Source organism: Oncorhynchus clarkii, chromosome 21, assembly GCF_045791955.1.
Source record: "Oncorhynchus clarkii lewisi isolate Uvic-CL-2024 chromosome 21, UVic_Ocla_1.0, whole genome shotgun sequence".
Lineage (NCBI taxonomy): Eukaryota > Metazoa > Chordata > Actinopteri > Salmoniformes > Salmonidae > Oncorhynchus > Oncorhynchus clarkii.
In genome coordinates, this window is record NC_092167.1 from 18342017 (window position 1) to 18364863 (window position 22847).

The following is a 22847-nucleotide window of genomic DNA, read 5'->3' on the forward strand; positions in this document are numbered from 1 at the left end:
TACACAACATTTATGACATAAAATGTATTATCTTTATAATAAAATTAAAATACATGAAAATATGTCAAAAGAAGCACAATTAAAATATGTTTTGAGAGAATGGTACAATCCAGCCAATGTTTATACCAAAGATTCTTATAACTAACCCAAATTAGACCAGAGCGTGTCGTATGAAATGGGAACAAAATAATCATATTGGCCAAAACGAGCAAAGAGGTGGGGCGAGGCAGGCACGAACTAGTGAAATCCTATTGGCGCGTTCTAGCATTTATTTACATATTTCCTTTGGGGAACGCCTACTATGTGAAGTGCGCATGTGCCTTAACGCTATTCGACCCTTGCATTCCTTCGAAACAACCATTTTTTTAAACCTTGGCAAAGGGTAAAGTCTGCAAAACGCAGTCCACTCTGTTTGTTACAGATTCTGGTTCTGAAAACAGAAATCTGTAAGGGAGGTCAAATGTTAAATTGATGACAACATTTGCAGAATTTTACCAAAATTCGTCTCACTCCTTCTCCCAATTCCGGTCACTGGGCTTCCTCTCATCACCATATTTGGTAGTGAGTGGAAATGCCAACCAGAGGCTTCACATTTATACATCTGGTGAAATATCTGGTTTATACTATCTCGCTTTACTGGAATTCAGCGAAGTGGACACGTGCAAAACGGAGCAGAGACAGAAAGCGCGGATTGTCAAATTGATGCTATGGTATTTATGCCGCATTCTCCTACTAGTCTGAACTAGGAAACCCGGACATTTCCAACTTGCTAACAGATTGTACACATGCTGCGTTCAACCAGTTATTAAATCGAAAATGTCAGAGTTTCCTAGTTCAGACTAGAAAGTGAACACAGCATTACCATGAGGATAAATATGAAATTAGGCTATGGTGGAGTAGGCCTAGGCCCAATGACTGTATATGACTGGACAAATCAAAGTTTATTAACACAAATTTGTAGATGATGTTATCACAGGTACAGTGAAATGTGTGTGTTTCTAGGTTAACAGTGCAGTAATAATACATAGACAACAATTTGCACATAATCCAAAAGTAAAAACAAAGACATTAAGAAATATCAGAATGAGCTATGTCAGATTCCAGAATATAAATATATAGGCTATATGCCTTCGGAAAGTATTCCCGACCTCTTCACTTTTTCCACATTATATTACATTACAACCTTATTCTAAAATTGATTAAATAAACAATTTTACTCAGCAATCTACACACAATACCCCATAATGCCGAAGCGAAAACAGGTGTTAATACATTTTTGCTAATTTATTTAAAAAAAAATACAAAACACAAATAACTAATTTACATAAGTATTCAGACCCTTTGCTATGAGACTCGAAATTGAGCTCAGGTGCATCCTGTTTCCATTGATCATCCTTGAAATGTTTCTACAAGTCCACCTGGTAAATTAAATTGATTGGACATGATTTGGAAAGGCACACACTGTTCTATATAAGGTCCCACAGTTGACAGTGCATGTCAGAGCAAAAACCAAGCCATGAGGATGAAGGAATTGTGTGTAGAGCGCCGAGACAGGACTGTGTCGAGGCACAGATCTGTGGAAGGGTACCAAAAACATTCTGCAGCATTGAAGGTCCCCAAGAACACAGTGGCCTCCATCATTATTAAATGGAAGATGTTTGGAACCACCAAGACTCTTCCTAGAGCTGGCCACCTACCAAAACTGAGCAATCAGGGGAGAAGGGCCTTGGTCAGGGAGGTGACCAAGAACCTGATGATCACTCTGACAGAGCTCTAAAGTTCCTCTGTGGAGATGGGAGAACTTTCCAGAAGGACAACCAACTCTGCAGCACTCCACCAATCAGGCCTTTATGGTAATGGCCAGAGGAAGCCACTCCTCAGTAAAAGGCACATGACAGCTCTCTTGGAGTTTGCCAAAAGGCACCTAAATAACTCTCAGACCATGAGAAACAAGATTCTCTGGTCTGATGAAACCAAGATTGAACTCTTTGGCCTGAATGCCAAGTGTCACATCTGGAGGAAACCTGGCACCATCCCTACGGTGAAGCATGGTGGTGGCAGCATAATGCTGTGTCGATACTTTTCAGTGGCAGGGACTGGGAGACTAGTCAGGATCGGGGCAAAGATGAACTTAGCAAAGTACAGAAAGATCCTTGATGAAAAACATGCTCCAGAGCACTCAGGACCTCAGACTGGAATGAAGGTTCACCTTCCAACAGGACAATGACCCTAAGCACACAGCCAAGGCAATGCAGGGGTGGCTTTGGTACAAGTCTCTGGATGTTCTCAAGTGAGTCTGGACTTAAACACGATCAAGCATCTCTGGAGAGACCTGATAATAGCTGTGCAGCAACGTTCCCCATCCAACCTGACAGAGATTGAGAGGATCTGCAGAGAAGAATGGGAGAAACCTCCCAAATACAGGTGTGCCAGGCTTGTAGCGTCATACCCAAGAAGAATTGATGCTGTAATCGCTGCCGAAGGTGTGTCAACAAAGTACTGAGTAAAGGGTCTGAATACTTGTGTAAATTATTAACAAAAATCTAAACCTGTTTTTGCTTTGTCATTATGAGGTATTGTGTCTAGATCGATTACGAGAAGAAAAAAAACTATTTAAATCAGTTTTACAATTAAGGTTGTAATGTAACAAAATGTGGAAAAAGTCAAGTGGTCTGAATACTGACTATACCAAACATTAGGGGAACACCTTTCTAACATTGAGCTGCACCCACCCCTTTTGCCCTCAGAACAGCATCAATCATCGGGGCATGGACTCCACAAGGTGTCGAAAGAATTCCACAGGGATGCTGGCCAATGTTGACTCCAATGCTTCCCGTAGTTTTGTCAATGTCACGCCTTGACCTTAGAGATCCTTATTATCCTCTATGTTTGGTTAGGTCAGGGTGTGACTCGGGTGGAAAATTCTATGTTTTCTGTTTCTTTGTTTTTGGCCGAGTGTGGTTCCCAATCAGAGGCAACTGTCTATCGTTGTCTCTGATTGGGGCTCATACTTAGGCAACCCTTTTTCCCACCATTAGGTTGTGGGATCTTGTTTTCTGTTGAGTTTCTGTAGCCTGACAGAACTGTGCGCTTTCGGTTTTTGACTGGTGTATTTTGTTTGGTGTCATCAATAAGGATACGATGTACGCCTACCACGCTGCGCCTTGGTCTCCTTCTACCAACGAGAGCCGTTGCAGTCAAGTTGGCTGGATGTCCTTTAGATGGTGAACCATTCTTGATACACATGGGAAACTGTTGAGTGTAAAAAACCCAGCAGCGTTGCAGATCTTGACACAAACCGGTGCACCTGGCCCCTACTACCATACCTTGTTCAAAGGCACTTAACTTTTTTTTTTTGCTTGCCCATTCACCCTCTGACTGGCACACATACACAATCAATGTCTCAATTGATTGCTTACGAATCCTTCTAGCCTGTCTTCTTCCCTTCATTTACACCGAAGTGGATTTAACAAGTAAAATCAATAACGGATCATAACTTTCACCTGGCCAATCTATGTCAAGGAAAGAGCAGGTGTTATTCATGTTTTGTATACTCAGAGTATACAGTGGATTTGGAAAGTATTCAGACCACTTGACTTTTTCCACTTTGTGATGTTACAGCCTTATTCTAAAATTGATTGAATCATTTTTTTCCCTCATCAATCTGCACACAATATCCCATAATGACAAAGCAAAAACAGGTTTTTAGAACATTTTGCTAATGTATTAAACAAACTGAAATATCACATTTACATACAGTACTAGTCAAAAGTTTGGACACCCCTACTAATTCAAGGGGTTTTCTTTACTTTGACTATTTTCTACATTGTAAAATAATAGTGAAGTCATCAAAAACTATGACATAACACATATGGAATCATGTAGTAACCAAAAAAGTGTTAAACAAATCAAAATGTATATTTTTGTCACGCCCTGACCGTAGATTGCTTTGTATGTTTCTATTTTTAGTTTGGTCAGGGTGTGATGTTTTATTCTATGTTTGTATTTCTATGTGTTTGGCCTGGTATGGATCCCAATCAGAGGCAGCTGTCAATCGTTGTCTCATACTTAGGCAGCCTGGTACTTAGGCAGCCTGGTTTCGCCCTTGAGTTGTGGTTAGTTGTTTTCTGTTTATCACCTGACAGAACTGTTTCGTTCTCGTTAGTCCTCATTGTTATTTTGTTTAGTGTTCAGTTTTGATTAAATTTACAACATGAACACTTACCATGCTACACCTTGGTCCTCTCCTTCTTCCACCTGCGACGACCGTTACAATGTTCTTCAAAGTAGCCACCATTTGCCTTGATGACAGCTTTGCACATTCCTGGCATTCTCTCAACCAGCATCATGAGGAATGCTTTTCAAACAGTCTTGAAAGAGTTCCCACATATGCTGAGCACTTGTTGGCTGCATTTCCTTCAGTCTGCGGTCCAACTCATCCCAAACCATCTCAATTGGGTTGAGGTTGGGTGAATGTGGAGGCCAGATCATCTGAGGAAGCACACCATCACTCTCCTTCTTGGTCAAATAGCCCTTACACAGCCTGGACGTGTGTTGGGTCATTGTCCTATTGAAAAACAAATGAGAGTCCCACTAAGCTCAAAGTAGATGGGATGGTGTCTCACTGCAGAATAATGTGGTAGCCATGCTAGTTAAGTGTGCCTTGACTTCTAAATAAATCACAGACCGTGTCCCCAGCAAAGCACCCCCATAACATCACACCCCCTCCTGCTCCATGCTTCACGGTGGGAACCACACATGCAGAGATCATTCGTTCACCTACTCTGCGTCTCATAAAAACACGGCGGTTAGAATCAGAAATCTCAAATTTGAACTCGTCAGACCAAAGGACAGATTCTAATGTCCATTGCTCGTGTTTCTTGGGCCAAGCAAGTCTCTTCTTATTATTCGTACCCTTTAGTAGTGGTTTCTTTGCACCAATTCGACCATGAAGGCTTGATTCACGCAGTCTCTTCTGAACAGTTGATGTTGAGATGTGTTTGTTACTTGAGCTCTGTGAAGCATTTACTTGGGCTGCAATCTGATGTGCAGTTAACGCTAATGAACTTATCCTCTACAGCAGAGGTAACTCTGGGTCTTCCTTTCCTGTGGCGGTCCTCATGAAAGCTAGTATCATCATAGCGCTTAATGATTGGCTCAAACGCATTAAGAAGGACAGAAATTCGATAAATTAACTTTTAAGAAGGCACACCTGTTAATTAAAATACATTCCAGGTGACAACCTCAAGAAGTTGGTTGAGAGAATGCCAAGAGAGTGCAAAGCTGTCATCATGGCAAAGGGTGGCTACTTTGAAGTATCTTGGTGGTTCTAAACTTCTTCCATTTAAGAATGATGGAGGCAACTGTGTTCTTGGGGACCTTCAGTGCTAAAGACGTTTTTTGGTAACATCTCAAGATGATCAATGGAAACAGGATGCACCTGAGCTGAGTCATAGGTGGACTATGGGGTCTGAATGGTGGGTCTGAATACTTATCTAAATGAGGTATCAGTTTTTTAAATATATATTTGCAAACATTTCTAAAATGCTGTTTTCACTTTGTCATTATGGGGTGTTGTGTGTAGATTGATGAGGAAAATTGTTAATTTAATCCACTTTAGAATAAGGCTGTAACGTAACAAAATGTGTAAAAAGTGAAGAGGTCTGAATACTTTCCGAATGCACTGTATAATGGTGTGTACAGACAGTATAGACAGTATATGAATAGAAAAGTTCTTTACTGCAGTAGTTATATAGGATGAGCCATGAATAGAATGAGGTATATACATATAAAATCGGTAAAATGATCTGTAAACATTATTAAAGTGACCGACTATGTAGATAGGGAAAAGCAGTCTCGCTTTAAGGTAGAGTATCGGGGTGGAGACCGGCTAGTGGTGACTGTTTAACAGTCTGATGGCCTGGAGATAGAAGCTGTTTATCAGTCTCTCAGTCTCAGCTTTGATCCAGCTGTAATGTCTGCTCCTTCTAGATCATAATACTGTATGTGTCAAACTCGTTCCATGGATGGTCGAGTGTCTGCGGGTTTTCGTTCCTCCCTTGTACTTGATTGATGAATTAAGGTCACCAGTTAGTAAAGAACTCCCCTCACCTAGTTGTCTAGTTCTTAACTGAAAGTAAAAACCAACAACCCGCAGACACTATGCCCTCCATGGAATGACTTTGAAACCTCTGTTCTATATCGATGGTGGCGGGGTGAACAGGCCGTGACTCGGGTGGTTGGGGTTCTTGATTATATTCTTAGCCTTCCTGTGACACCACGTGCTGTTAGATGTCTTGGAGGGCAGGCAGTGTGCCCCAATTTCAGGTTGTCAGTGATGTGATCACAGAAGAACAGCCGTTGACCCTCTCCACTGCAGCTCCATCGATATGGATTGGGGGTGTGTTCCCTCTGCTGTCTCCGACAGTCCACGATCAGCTCCATTGTTTTGCTGACATTAAAGGAGAGGTTCATTTCCTAATACCACTCTGCCAGGGCTTGTCATTGTTGGTAATCAGGCTTACTGCTGTTGTGTCATCAGCAAACCTGATGATTGAGTTGGAGATGTGCTTGGCCATGCAGTCATGGGTGAACAGGGAATACAGGAGGGGGCTGAGCACGCCCTTCTGTGGGGATCAGTGTGGCTGAGGTTTTGATCAGCGTGGCTGGGGTGTTGTTGCCTACCTTCACTAATTGGGATTGGCCTGTCAGGAAGCCCAGGACCCCGTTGCATAGGGAGGGGTTCAGACACAGGGCCCTGAGCTTAGTGATGAGCTTGGAGGGCACTATGGTGTTGAAGGCTGAGCGGTAGTCGATTAACAGCATTCTTACATAGGTATTTCTCTTGTCCAGGTGGGATAGGGCAGTGTGCAGTGCAATGGTGATTGCATCATATGTGGATCTGTTGGGGTGGTGTGCGAATTGTAGTGGGTCCAGGTTGTCGGGTAAGGTGGAGGTGAACTACCCTCTCTAAGCACTTCTTGATGACAGAGGTGAGTGCTACGGGGCAATTTAGTTCGTTCAGTTACCTTCGCTTTCTTGGGTACTGGAGCAATTGTGGACATCTTGAAGCAAGTGGGGACAACAGACTGGGAGACAGACTGACAGATTTGATATTTCCGTAAACACTCCAGCCAGCTGGTTTGCACATGCTCTGAGGACGCGGCTTGGGATGATGTCTGGGCCATCAGCCTCGTAAGGGTTAACACGCATCAATGACTTACTTAGATCGGACACGGAGAACGAGAGCACACAGTCCTTGTGAGCGCAAGGGGCCCGCGTTGGTGGCTCGATGTTGTTTTCCTCGAAGCAGGTCGAAGAAGGTGTTTAGCTTGTCCTGGAACGAGGAAATGTTGTCCGCGATGTAGCTGGCTTTCCCTTTATTATCCGGGATTGTCTGGAGTCCCTTCCACATACGTCTCATGTCTGAGCCGTTTAATTCCGACTCCAATTTGTCCCTGTACTGGCATTTTTTTCCCAAGGTTCATTCCCGATTAATGTCCCAAGAAGAGTTACAGAAAACTCCCACAGAGAGAAAGCAGCCCCAGCAGACCCAGCTACAATACAAACCCTGGTCTCACACAAACACACACATCGTCCCAGTGCCCAAGAAAAACAAGGTGACATGCCCAAATGACTATCGCTCCGACGCACTCACACCGGTCATCAGGAAGCACTTGGAGAGGCTGGTCATGGGCCACATCAAGGCCAGCATGCCAGGCACACTGGACCCACTCCAATTTGCCTACCGCTCCAACAGATCCACGGAAGATTGCATTTCCATCACTATTCACACAACACTCACACATCTGGACAAGACAAACACCTACAGTGGGGAGAACAAGTATTTGATAACCTGCAAAATCTGCAGTGTTTCCTACTTGCAAAGCATGCAGAGGTCTGTAATTTTTTATCATAGGTACACTCCAACTGTGAGAGACGGAATCTAAAACAAAAATCCAGAAAATCACATTGTATGATTTTTAAGTAATTAATTAGCATTTTATTGCATGACATAAGTATTTGATACATCAGAAAAGCATAACTTAATATTTGGTACAGAAACCTTTGCTTGCAATTACAGAGATCATACGTTTCCTGTAGTTCTTGACCAGGTTTGCACACACTGCAGCAGGGATTTTGGCCCACTCCAGGTGTCGGGTCTGTTGCTGGGCAATAAGGACTTTCAGCTCCCTCCAAAGATTTTCTATTAGGTTCAGGTCTGGAGACAGGCTATGCCACTCCAGCACCTTGAGATGCTTCTTACGGAGCCACTCCTTAGTTGCCCTGGCTGTGTGTTTTGGGTCGTTGTCATGCTGGAAGAACCAGCCACGACCCATCTTCAATGCTCTTACTGAGGGAAGGAGGTTGTTGGCCAAGATCTCGCGATACATGGAGCCATCCATCCTCCCCTCAATACGGTGCAGTCGTCCTGTCCCCTTTGCAGAAAAGCATCCCCAAAGAATGATGTTTCCACCTCCATGCTTCACGGTTGGGATGGTGCTCTTGGGGTTGTACTCATCCTTCTTTTTCCTCCAAACACGGCGAGTGGAGTTTAGACCAAAAAGCTCTATTTTTGTCTCATCAGACCACACGACCTTCTCCCATTTCTCCTCTGGATCATCCAGATGGTCATTGGCAAACTTCAGACGGGCCTGGACAGGCGCTGGCTTGAGCAGGGGGACGTTGTGCGCGCTGCAGGATTTTAATCCATGACGGCGTAGTGTGTTACTAATGGTTTTCTTTGAGACTGTGGTCCCAGCTCTCTTCAGGTCATTGACCAGGTCCTGCCGTGTAGTTCTGGCCTAATCCCTCACCTTCCTCATGATCATTGATGCCCCACGAGGTGAGATCTTGCATGGAGCCCCAGACCGAGGGTGATTCACCGTCATCTTGAACTTCTTCCATTTTCTAATAATTGCCCCAACAGTTGTTGCCTTCTCACCACCTGTTTGCCTATTGTCCTGTAGCCCATCCCAGCCTTGTGCAGGTCTGCAATTTTATCCCTGATGTCCTTCCACAGCTCTCTGGTCTTGGCCATTGTGGAGAGGTTGGAGTTTGTTTGATTGAGTGTGTGGACAGGTGTCTTTTATACAGGTAACGAGTTCAAACAGGTGCAGTTAATACAGGTAATGAGTGGAGAACAGGAGGGCTTCTTATAGAAAAACTGACAGGTCTATGAGAGCCGGAATTCTTACTGGTTGGTAGGTGATCAAATACTTAAGTCATGCAATAAAATGCTAATTAATTACTTTAAAATACCTATGATAAAAATTACAGACCTCTACATGCTTTGTAAGTAGGAATACCTGCAAAATCGGCAGTGTATCAAATACTTGTTCTCCCCACTGTATGTGAGAATGCTATTCATTGACTACAGTTCAACATTCAACACTATTGTTCCCTCCAAGCGCGACACCAAAGCTCACAACTGAATTTGAAACCTGGGACAGCCAAATAAAAAATGTATACTGATCAAAAATATAAATGCAACATGTAAAGGGTTGGTCCCATGTTTCATGAGCTGAAATAAAAGATCCCAAAAATGTTCCATATGCACAAAAAGCTTATTTCCCTCAAATTTGTGCACAAATTAGTTTACATCCCTTTTAGTTAGCATTTCTCCTTTGCCAAGATAATCCATCCACCTGACAGGTGTGGCATTTCAAGAAGCTGATTCAACAGCATGATTATTACACAGGTGCACCTTGTGCCGGGGACACTAAAAGGCCACTCTAAAATGTGCATTGTTGTCATACAACACAATGCCACAGATGTCTCAAATTTTGAGGGAGCGTGCAATTGGCATGCTGACTGCAGGAATGTCCACTGGAGCTGGTGCCAGAGAATGCTATTTCTCTACCATAAACCGCCTCCAACGTTGGCTTAGAGAATTTGGCAGTACATCCAACCTGCCTAACAACTGCAGACCGACCACGTGTAACCACGGCCAGCTTAGGTCCTCCACATCCAACTTCTTCACCTGCGGGATGGTCTGAGACCAGCGACCCGGAAGCTGTGGTTTTGTACAACCAAAGAATTTTGGCACAAACTGTCAGAAACCGTCTCAGGGAAGCTCATCTGCGTGCTCGTCGTCCTCACCAGGGTCTAAGCCCTGACTGCAGTTCGGTGTTGCAACTTCAGTGGGAAAATACTCACCTTCAATTGCCACTGGCACGCTGGAGAAGTGTGCTCTTCATGGGTGAATACCGGTTTCAAAAGTACTAGGCAGATTTTTGATTTCATTAATTAGGATCCCCATTAGCCGACGCCAAAGGCAACAGCTAGTCTTACTGGGGTCCGACACGTAACGAAAAATACATTACCGACAAAATACTTTACAATTTACAATATGTATAGCGTCCTGTGGGCTTCGCACAGCCATTGAAAAGGAGCGGGACAACATTCCACAGGCCACAATCAACAGCCTGATCAACTCTATGCGAATGAGATGTGTCTCGCTGCATGAGGCAAGTGTTGGTAACACCAGATACTGACTGGTTTTCTCATCCACGCTCCTACCTTTTCTTTTAAGGTATCTGTGACTAACAGATGCATGTGTGAAATCCATAGATTAGGGCCTAATGAATTTATTTCAATTGACTGATTTCCTTATATAAACAGTAACTCAGTAAAATCTTTGAAATTGTTGCATTTTACCTCTATATTGTTGTTCAGTATGTAAGAAAAAGCGAGAAAGTTTGATGAGGTAATTTCAAGTCCAAAAATTCAGAGAAAGATGGTGAATCGAACCCAAAATGATCCAAAGGACAGACAGTGCCGGAAGAGAGGAGTGAGGGGCAAATTGCTCCTGATGGTGATGCCTTAGCTAGCAGTAAAACACCATGACAGCGCAACACACAAGGGGTGGAACAGTGGCAAAGGTACCCACGGCACCAACAGAATAATATTAGTCCGACGAGGAGAGATTAAATAGTATTAATACAACAAAATATAATTCAAATCGCCAGTTCATTGGCACCTCCACTAGCTAGTAGGCCTACTAGCGAGTCAGACTCGGCGGGAGAGGGGGACGGGGAGACGGGGAGACGGGGGGGGGGGGGGCAGTGCATCCACGACGAAGTGCTCGAAGCAGGTGCAATTTGGATGGAGACTCAGTTTAAGAACAGGAAAACATATAACACCTGGTTTGTCATGCAAAATTGACTCCAAGAGCTAAAAAAGTGACTCCAAGAGCTAAAGAGCGTTTTTTTAGGAAGAGAGTTCAGGGGAGTGCAGGTGAAAATTGTGCAAAAGACAGAAGCTATAAGTTAGAAGCTTTTGGGGACAGGAGGAGGGGAGGATTTGTGGACAGGAGGGGTAATGAGGGTGCTGCTGCAGCACCCCCCCCCCCCCCAAAAAATAAAACAAATATATTTTAATAAGAGTAGTGCACTGGGTCTTTACTACTCCTGTATTAGGGGACCTATACAGCTGTCTGCAGCACGGGAGGAATGACCTGGGAAAAGGGTTTGGGAAATCTCTGTAACCCGGTTCCCACTACTCAACCCTTACACGCACGCACACACACACACACACACACACACACACACACACACACCATAACTGCTGCTACCAGACTCTTTCATAATATTTGCTAAACGCTGTACAATTTAAACACTTGCCCGCCAATGTCCCCATCCGCAAAACACATATTGTACTATAAATTGTGCCTTCCTGTATTATATGTATGATAAAATGTTTATTATATTCTACGGCATCATTTACTTAGTTCGTAATCTTTATTTTATTATTTGTTATTGTCGTTGCATTGTCAATAAGGAACCTGCAAGTAAGCATTGTGTTGGGCGGTGTTTTCCATGTGTATCCCATATATAGGACTAGTGAAAAAACTTGAAACACACACTCCCCTTGCCGTACCAGTGCTCTCCTCACAAAAAGAGAGATGGGAAGTAAATGCAGTAACCCGGTCAGTTCCTCAAATGCTCACAGAACATAAATAATAGATTATGTAACTTAATGAATAAAGAGGCGGGGAGGGGGGGGGGGAGATCAGAGGGACGGGGAGATAGAGAGATGCAGAGCGATCAGAGATAGGAAATATAACTGTACCACAAGAGGGCAGTATATACTAGACAGAAGTAAAGATCATGCAATATATCCCTTATTTTTTCCCTTTTCCACTCATTCACTCATTCAACAGCACAAGGTAACACTAAAAGGACTCCAGAGTGGCGTAGTGGTCTAAGGCACTGCAGAGCTTCAGGCGTCACTACAGATCTGGGTTCGATTCCATGAGGCGACGCACAATTGGCCCAGCGTCGTCTGGGTTAAGGGAGGGTTTGGCAGGCCTGGGATGTCCTTGTCCCATCTCTCTCTAGCGACTCCTGTGGCGGGCCGGGCACACACACGCTGACACGCTTGCCAGTTGTATGGTTTTGTCCTCAGGATACATTGGTGCGGCTGGCACCAGTGTGGCAGGGTCGTGTTTCGGGAAGACGCATGGCTCTCGACCTTTGTCCCTCCTGAGTGGGTACGGGAGTCGCAGCAATAGGAGAAGGCTAACTACCAATTGGAAAAAGGGGTCATAAAACTCCCCCCCCCCAAAAAAAAAGTAATACTAACAGGTATAAAAGGGACATCTACAGGAAAAGGCTGAAAGATGAACCTGTGAAAATATCATTGCAATGGAAAGAATAAAACAAGAACAAGATTCCACCCTTGTCAGAGCTTGTCAGAGCTTGCCAGGGCTTGTTAGAGCTTGGGCAACTCTGATGGAGGTGGGGTCCACACAAAAAAAATCTGAACTCACCCTGAGGGGCTGCAGTGGCTCACGGTTCTACATGCAGTCAGAGCCAGCACGAGCCTTATTGGGGGCACAAGAATGATTTGGTTCCATTTTACAATTTTATAACTATTTTCCTGCAATTCTACACATTCTGCCATTGGGTGGAGAGAAATGTTTGCCGTTTTTAATATGATATCTGAGTGAGAGTGACTAACAAAATCAATGGAGTCCCCCAGTCTTTAATTAGACCATGATTACTACAAGTTTATATAGCTGGCTAGACTACCAGTCTAAAAAATGTTAGCTGACATGGGCTAATTGAATGACTGACAGTGACTGACATAACAAGAGAAAAACTGCCGATGCACAAACACATTTCAAAATGGCACCTTGTGTATTCTACTATTCTAACTCGAAACAGTACGTTTTGGAAATGGATCTGAGGGCCTACCAAAGGGGCGAGCTGACAGGTTCTCATCCTTGGTTTATATTGTATATTTTTATGTGTGATTGGCACTAATCTTCAAGTGTGTGCACACCCCCCCCCCCCCTCTACTGAAGGGGAACACCGTTAAAATGTCTACAGGCTCCAAGGCCTAGGAGTCAGTTGTACAACTGAATGCATTCAACTGAAACGTGTCTTCCACATTTAGCCCAGCCCCTCTGAATCAGAGAGGTGCGGAGGGCTGCCTTAAATCGACATCCACGTCTTCGGAGTGACTGGATTGGCAGCACACAGTCTTTTGACCATACCAAACCATGCATGTTGCTTGTTTGTTTGTTTGGTTTGAATTTAACAAATTAGTTTTGTTCGATTTTTCATAACATTTTCGTAACAAGAAAAACGACAAATAAATGGATTCTTATTTTTCAACTTGAATCAAACTCTGGACTCTGGATTTGTTTGAATCAAGACTAACATTTCACCTCTCTCCATTACGGCGGAAGGATTAAGATGGAAATTGTCTTGGGACAACGATATTGGACAATTTAGCCAATAGGCGGCAGATAACCTAGTGGTTAGAGAGTTGGGCCAGTAACCGAAAGGTTGCTAGATTGAATCCCTTAACTGACAAGGCAAAAATCTGTTGTTCTGCCCCTGAACAAGGCAGTTTACCCACTGTTTCTATGCTGTCATTGTAAATAAGAAGAATTTGTTCTCAACTGACTTGCCTAGTTATTAAAAAACCCTATTCATATTTAATATCAGTAGCACCATCTTGTGGTTGGATTTGAAAATGTACTGGAATGTCACTTGTGCAAATTCTCTCAGACTTTGTCTTCTCAAAAGACAATCTCAACAATGTACTACATGTGCAACAATCATTCCATGGAAGTCCTAGTGTCTGTGGGTTTTTGATTTTGTCTTGTCAATTAAGACCCAGACAACCAGGTGAGGTGAGTTCTTTACTAATTACTGACCTTAATTCATCAATCAAGCACAAGGGAGGAGTGAAAACCTGCAGATACTCAGCCCTCCGTGGAATGGGTTCGGCACATGTGCTCTTTAACATCATACAATGTAATTGTATTTCTGACCTCCCCACCTCCCCTACCCCATCAGCACCCTGTGCCTGTGGTCCTGGCCTGTGTCCTCCCCCATCACCATCACCACCGTCCACACCCCAGCACCATGACTGTAATCCCATTTAAGCCAGTATTACCAGGTCAGAGGTCACATAGTTCATCTTGTGAAAAGAGAGAACATGAGGTGTGCTGCCAGTGCTATGTCCTCAATGGATTCATAGGAATTTAGTCTATCACGATTCATAAATAACAGCCCTTCAAAATGTTGTTTTACTATAATTTCATATTGTACTAACTAAATTAAATACTTACACTACATTCAAGACTCTGCATTCAAGCCCTGGCTATTTGGTCTGATGATTTATGGTTTATTATGGTTTCTCAGCTCTATGTGAACTCTCCAGCCTGTATGTCTGCCTTATATTTAACCTCACAATAATGTACCGTAAACTGCAGAGAGACCTTACAATTCCTCCCACCCTCTCCTAGCTTGCCCTTTCCATGCCTGAAAGAAGTATGTATTCATCAGTGTCTGAATCCCATTGTTGTGTTGGAGGCCTAGGAGGAAAAACATGTCTGTTTCCACAAACACGTTTGACACCCCGGACTACAGTGGTGTTGCTGCTTGTGAGTCTCTAAGCAACATTCAGTGTAGGATCTATTACGTAATAGTCCTCTCTCCTGTCACGGAGGTGAGAGATGGTCTGCATAGACAACTAGTCTGGCCAGAGCGGAGCGCTGCACAGACAACCAGTGTTCCCATCGAGCTGCATACTGGAGATGACCGAAACAATGTGCTCTGAACCAGATAATAGAATATTACAATTGTTTTAAGCTCTTCCTCAGACTGTCAGGTTCAGGAAGTCTCATTGATTTAGAGTCCTACACAGCTACACTGCTTGGATAACCAGCCCAGTTTCATAACCGGAACCCCTGTGTGGTTGACTGTGACATGTGACACCTCTATGTTACGGTGGCTTTGATTCAGCGCAGTGTAAAGGCAATCAAATCAGATTCCCCTTACCAATCTCTTCATCGATCACAATCCCCATCCCCTGCCGAACCCCCATACCCCAGCCTAACCTAGCCCTAGCCCCATATGCTGCCCCAGCCCATCCTTTAACTGATCCGTACTTACTCCGGGCCAAGAGCCTGCCCCCGGTCCCAGTCTGCTTGCTACATTACAGAGGAAAAAACAGTACACGCTCCACAACCTCACACCCAGGTGTCTCATCCTCTCTTGCTCCAAGACCAACTTGGCTGGTGCAGACCATAACAAGTTATTCTCGATAGACAAACATGCAGTGGTGGGTGCTTCCTTATGCACAGCTCGGCCCAGCTTTCTCCTCTCTCTGGTTGGTCTGTGTAGGAAATACAGTGCCTTGCGAAAGTATTCGGCCCCCTTGAACTTTGCGACCTTTTGCCACATTTCAGGCTTCAAACATAAAGATATAAAACTGTATTTTTTTGTGAAGAATCAACAACAAGTGGGACACAATCATGAAGTGGAATGACATTTATTGGATATTTCAAACTTTTTTAACAAATCAAAAACTGAAAAATTGGGCGTGCAAAATTATTCAGCCCCTTTACTTTCAGTGCAGCAAACTCTCTCCAGAAGTTCAGTGAGGATCTCTGAATGATCCAATGTTGACCTAAATGACTAATGATGATAAATACAATCCACCTGTGTGTAATCAAGTCTCCGTATAAATGCACCTGCACTGTGATAGTCTCAGAGGTCCGTTAAAAGCGCAGAGAGCATCATGAAGAACAAGGAACACACCAGGCAGGTCCGAGATACTGTTGTGAAGAAGTTTAAAGCCGGATTTGGAAACAAAAAGATTTCCCAAGCTTTAAACATCCCAAGGAGCACTGTGCAAGCGATAATATTGAAATGGGATGAGTATCAGACCACTGCAAATCTACCAAGACCTGGCCGTCCCTCTAAACTTTCAGCTCATACAAGGAGAAGACTGATCAGAGATGCAGCCAAGAGGCCCATGATCACTCTGGATGAACTGCAGAGATCTACAGCTGAGGTGGGAGACTCTGTCCATAGGACAACAATCAGTTGTATATTGCACAAATCTGACCTTTATGGAAGAGTGGCAAGAAGAAAGCCATTTCTTAAAGATATCCATAAAAAGTGTCGTTTAAAGTTTGCCACAAGCCACCTGGGAGACACACCAAACATGTGGAAGAAGGTGCTCTGGTCAGATGAAACCAAAATTGAACTTTTTGGCAACAATGCAAAACGTTATGTTTGGCGTAAAAGCAACACAGCTCATCACCCTGAACACACCATGCCCACTGTCAAACATGGTGGTGGCAGCATCATGGTTTGGGCCTGATTTTCTTCAGCAGGGACAGGGAAGATGGTTAAAATTGATGGGAAGATGGATGGAGCCAAATACAGGACCATTCTGGAAGAAAACCTGATGGAGTCTGCAAAAGACCTGAGACTGGGACGGAGATTTGTCTTCCAACAAGACAATGATCCAAAACATAAAGCAAAATCTACAATGGAATGGTTAAAAAATAAACATATCCAGGTGTTAGAATGGCCAAGTCAAAGTCCAGACCTGAATCCAATCGAGAATCTGTGGAAAGAACTGAAAACTGCTGTTCACAAATGCTCTCCATCCAACCTCACTGAGCTCGAGCTGTTTTGCAAGGAGGAATGGAAAAAAATGTCAGTCTCTCGATGTGCAAAACTGATAGAGACATACCCCAAGCGACTTACAGCTGTAATCGCAGCAAAAGGTGGCGCTACAAAGTATTAACTTAAGGGGGCTGAATAATTTTGCACGCCCAATTTTTCAGTTTTTGATTTGTTAAAAAAGTTTGAAATATCCAATAAATGTCGTTCCACTTCATGATTGTGTCCCACTTGTTGTTGATTCTTCACAAAAAATACAGTTTTATATCTTTATGTTTGAAGCCTGAAATGTGGCAAAAGGTCGCAAAGTTCAAGGGGGCCGAATACTTTCGCAAGGCACTGTATGGTTTGTAACTGCACATGGGGACAAAGATCATACTTTTTGGAGAAATGTCCTCTGGTCTGCTGAAACAAAAATAGAACTGTTTGGCCATAATGACCATTGTTATGTTTGGAGGAAAAAGGGGGAGGATTGCAAGCTGAAGAACACCATCCCAACCATGAAGCACGGGGGTGGCAGCATCATGCTGTGGGGGTGTTTTGCTGCAGGAGGGACTGGTGCACTTCACAAAATAGATGGCATCATGAGGAAAGAGAATTACGTGGATATATTGAAGCAACATCTCAAGACATCAGTCAGGAAGTTAAAGCTTGGTCGCAAACGGGTCTTCCAAATGAACAATGACCCCAAAGAATACTTCCAAAGTTGTGGCAAAATGGCTTAAGGACAACAAAGTCAAGGTATTGGAGCGGCCATCACAAAGCCCTGACCTGAATCCTATAGAACATTAGTGGGCTGACCTGAAAAAGCGTATGTGAGCAAGGAGGCCTACAAACCTGACTCAGTTACACCAGCTCTGTCAGGAGAAATGGGCCAAAATTCACCCAACTTATTGTGGGAAAGTTGTGGAAGGCTACCTGAAATGTTTGACCCAAGTTAAACAATTTAAAGGCAATGCTACCAAATACTTATTGAGTGTATGTAAACCTCTGACCCACTGAAAATGTGATGAAATAAATAAAAGCTGAAATAAATCATTCTCTCTACTATTATTCTGACATTTCATATTCTGAAAATAAAGTGGTGATCCTAACTGACCTAAGACGGGGAATTTTTACTAGGATTGAATGTCAGGAATTGTGAAAAACTTTGGCTAAGTTGTATGTAAACTTCCGACTTAAACTGTATGTTCTATACGCAGTACACTTCATACTGACAGTTTGTTGTCTGTCTCTTTGCTGAATGTTTTTCCTCCCCAGGAGAAAGGATGGGTTGGTACATCCAGAAAAGCAGGGGCATTGTACTGTTGCTGTCCGCCCTCACCCTCTCTCTCCTGGGTGTCATCAGCTCCACTACCCTCCTACCTCCAACAACCTCCAGCCCTTCTCTTACACTTATCAACACCTCTCCTCTAAGCCACACTTCCTCTCCCACCCTCTTCCCCAAAACATCCACATTCTCCCAGCCCCAAAATCAAATTTCCTTTACCACCTTAACCCTTCCTCTCTCTCAGTCCTTTCCACTCCTCTCCCCTACATCAACATCCCACTCCTCTCCAAAACCACTGTTCCTCCTCTTCCAAAAACCTCCCATGCTACTGTACCATATACAAAACTTTGCGCCTTCAACTTCCCCATGCCACACGCCTCCCCCAAAACCCCTCCCGCCCTCATCTCCCCAAAACTTCCCTTCCTCCTCCTCTCTATATGACCAGTCCCTTCACCCAAATTTCCCGTCCGCGTCTCCCCAAAACCATTGTCCCTCCTGTCTCTCATTCCTCGCCTGCTCCTCTCTCTTACATCACCTCCACCCTTCCCCTCTCCACAACTGCCCCTCCATTCCCCAAAACCTTCCCTCCTCCTGTCCCCAATACCTCGCCTCCCCTACCCAAAACCTACCGCGCTCGTCTCCCCAAAACATCCCCTTCCCTTCTCCACGACACAACCAGTCCCCTTCCAAAACACTCCAACCCTCGTCTCCCCAAAACCGCCCTCCCTCATCTCCCCAAAACTACCAACCCTCCCTTACCCAAAACCTCCACTCCTCGTCCACCCCAAACCTCTCCCCATCCTCTCCACCACACTGCTCCCCTCTGTTTGACTGTGAGCCCTTCATAGTGACCCAGAACATCCCAGACCTAGTGTGTAACAGGTACAATATCTCCCTGTACACCTCCCCCTACAGAGGTGTGGCCACACCTGCCAAGGTAAGAAACAATACCTATATTCCTCTTGGATAAATGGTAACATGTTAGAAAATGAATGACCCTAAAATAATCATATACTTCAATGTTCTAACAGGGATTTATTGCGAGAACGTTACTATGTTTCCTTCCTCCCTGCTTTTAAGTGCCAGGTCAGTTCCTGTCTCTGTTCTATACTGACCGACTGGGCCTCTACCCCCACGTGGACCTGCCTTCCAGGCAGCAGTTCTACGGAGGCATCCCCCAGAGAGGAAACCTTAGGGCCAGCTTGGCCAAAGCCCGCGCTGACATTGACTACTATATCCCCTCCAAGTACTGATCTAAAATCAGCACCAAAATCCTAACCTTAATGATTAACCATCAGGTCAACTCTATGGGGCAACTACAACTGCTACTCTACTGCAAATCAATGTTTAGTCCACCATGTTCAAACATTAACCTTAACCATTAAGGGAGACTTGGGGACACATAACTGACCTTAGATCAGTGCATAATAAGGGTATAACTTTACTGCTCCACCTCCCTCCAGGACAGCCGGTGTCCTGGCTGTGATCGATTGGGAGGACTGGCGCCCCCTGTGGGCCAGGAACTGGGGCTCCAAGTGGATCTACAGAACCCTTTTAGTGACCCATGCCCGCCAGAGGGACCGCTCCCTCACAGCATGGCGGGCCATGGCTACAGCCAAGAAGCAGTTCCAGGCAGAAACCCGCAGTTACATGGCAGAGACTCTGTCCTTGGGTAGCCGGCTCAGGCCCAACTACCAGTGTGGATTCTACCTGTTCCCCAACTGTTATAACCATGGATGGATGGAGCCAGGATACACAGGGAGATGTACCAAGGAGGTGATGGGGCAGAATGATGAGCTGCTCTGGCTGTGGGAGGCTAGTTCTGCACTATACCCATCTATATACCTGCAGGTAAAGGATGTTTTTTTGGGGGGTGGGGTGGGGCAGGATATGACTAATTCATAATCTAACATCTACCCCTAGTCTGGTAGCCAGATGTGTTTTGGTTTTGCCATCTCCTGTGTAGCCTGGCAGGCTATACTAAAAGTCTAGTGCTTCCTAGTTTGTAGGTAAGGTGAGAGAGACTAACTCCCATGGGGTTGTTGTGCTTCTTTTAGGTGTCTCTAGGGGACAGGCATAGCGCAACCCTGATGGTAAGGAACTGAGTCCAGGAGGCACTGAGGGTGTCTGCCCTGCCCGCCATGCCCCTCACCGCACCCTACGTGGAAACACGACCTGTCTTCATCGACCAGAACAGACGCTTCCTCAGCCAGGTGAGAAATATGCTTCTTACAAAGGCCTTTGACCAATCCTAAATGAGTCTCTAGCTAGCCCCTACCCGCTAGACACACGAAGCAGGGTGATGGTGGGGATCCGAGATTAGAGAAATGTTGTCCTGAGGTTCAGTTACCTTTGTCACACTCCCTACCACTATAATAATAACCCTTCTCTGCGTTAACTGTGTGATGGTCTCCAGGGCGATCTGGGACCATCGGGGAGAGTGCTGCTGTGGAGGCCTCAGGAGCCATTCACATACACATGGTTAGCAGATGTTAATGCGAGTGTAGCAAAATGCTTGGGCTTCTAGTTCCAACAGTGCAGTAATATCTAACAATTCCACAACAACTACCTAATACACCCAAATCTAAGTAAAGGGATGGAATGAGAATATGTACATATGGATGAGTGATGACCGAGCGGCATAGACAAAATGCAATAGATGGTATAGAATACAGTATATACATATGAGGAGTAATGCAAGATATGTAAACATTTTTAAAGTGGCATTATTAATGTGATTAGTGATCCATTTATTACAGTGGCCAATGATTTTGAGTCTGTATGTAGGCAGCAGCCTCTGTGTTAGTGATGGCTGTTTAACAGTCTGATGGCCTTGAGATAGAAGCTGTTTTTCAGTCTCTCGATCCCAGCTTTGATGTACTGACCTCGCCTTCTTGATTGTAGCGGGGTGAACACGCAGTGGCTCGTGTGGTTGTTGTCCTTGATGATCTTATTGGCCTTCCGGTGACATCGGGTGCTGTAGGTGTCCTGGAGGGCAGGTAGTTTGCCCCTGTGATGCGTTGTGCAGACCGCACCACCCTCTGGAGAGCCTTGCGGTTGTGGACGGTTCAGTTGCCGTACCAGGCAGTGATACAGCCTGACAAGATGCTCTCAATTGTGCATCTCTAAAAGTTTGTGAGGGTTTTAGGGGACAAGCCAAATTTCTTCATCCTCCTGAGGTTGAAGAGGCGCAGTTGCACCTTCTTTACCACACTGTCTGTGTGGGTGGACCATTTCAGTTTGTCTGTGATGTGTATGCCGAGGAACTCAAAACTGTCCAGCTTCTCCACTGCTGTTCCATCGATGTGGATAGGGGGGAGTGCTCCCTCTGCTGTTTCCTGAAGTCCACGATCATCTCTTGTGTTTTGTTGACGTTGTGTGAGAGGTTGTTTTCCTGACACCACACTCCGAATGCTCTCACCTCCTCCTTACAAGTGCACATGGATCTGGACAGTGAAGCCGTTTAAATCATCCTTACCCTACCTTCTAAAATCATTGACAGGTGGCACCATTAACTTATGGCATCAATAAAATAAAATAAATAAATATGCATACAGGGAGGGACCAGGAAACCAGGAGGGACCAGGAAATCTGTTCACAGTGCGGACACAATGGACGGATATGAGTCACATGTTAATACATGTTAATACCAAAGCCTCACATAGTTCTGAAAATGTGGGCAAAATCAGAATGTAGACAAGATCAGAACAAAGGCCGCATGCTAGAGCCAGGTATAAACAAGGCTTCTGACACACATACACACTCAAGGTGATACTCCCCAATCACACTGAACGCAAAATACCACTGACATTTTTAGGGTGCCATTTGAGACACATATTATTGTTTTAAGAAACAAAACTATTCAAAAGCAGAAAAAAAAGTATTCTCACCATGAATAGAATATTACCATAAATAGAATATTACCATAAATAGAATACTACTCCAGCACATATGAATCCACTCAAACTTTCTTTGATGTATTGTTCCCTCCCTCCACCCTCCCTTCCCCCAGGCATCCTGTGAGGCTCACCAGGCGTATCTCAGCCCTACACACAAACATGAAGTGTTATCATTTCCTCCTACTTTCTCTCTCTCTCTCTCCCTCTCCCTCTCCACGGGCGTCTTGTGAAGCTCTTTCCTTGTACCTCACCACCACGCTCAACCCCTACGTCAACAACGAGACGGCCGCCGACCGGCAACTTCCTGTGCCAGGGGAACGGGCGCTGCGTACGGAAGCACTACGAGTCGGACCACTACCTCCACCTGTCCTCAGGGAACGTCCGTATCCTGCGGGCCAGGGGCACGTACATGGTCCCTGGGACTCCCAGTCTGGCTGACCTGACTCTCTTCTCCAGGAGGTTCACCTGTCAATGCTATGCAGGACGGACATGTTCCCCCAAGCTGCCCATACACCTGTCTAAAGCACTGGCGTTTAGACTGAAGCATCAGGGTCTGTCTGACAAAACTAAGACACTGAATAAAGTGATCGCTGATATGGAACAATCGACCATTAAAAGAGAACTTGAAAAACAAAAAACACAAACACTGATGGATGGATCAACTGGACTGTCCTGTGTGACATACACAAGGTGGCACAAGTCTCTGGTTTGACCTTCATAATAATACTGTAATAATAATCA

The 22847-nt window shown here is 44.6% G+C and overlaps 1 pseudogene; it reads left to right on the forward strand.

Moving 5' to 3' along the window:
- The first annotated feature begins 7496 nt into the window (after positions 1–7496).
- On the forward strand, positions 7497–22818 carry LOC139379159 (hyaluronidase PH-20-like; annotated as a pseudogene).
- The last annotated feature ends 29 nt before the right edge of the window (positions 22819–22847 follow it).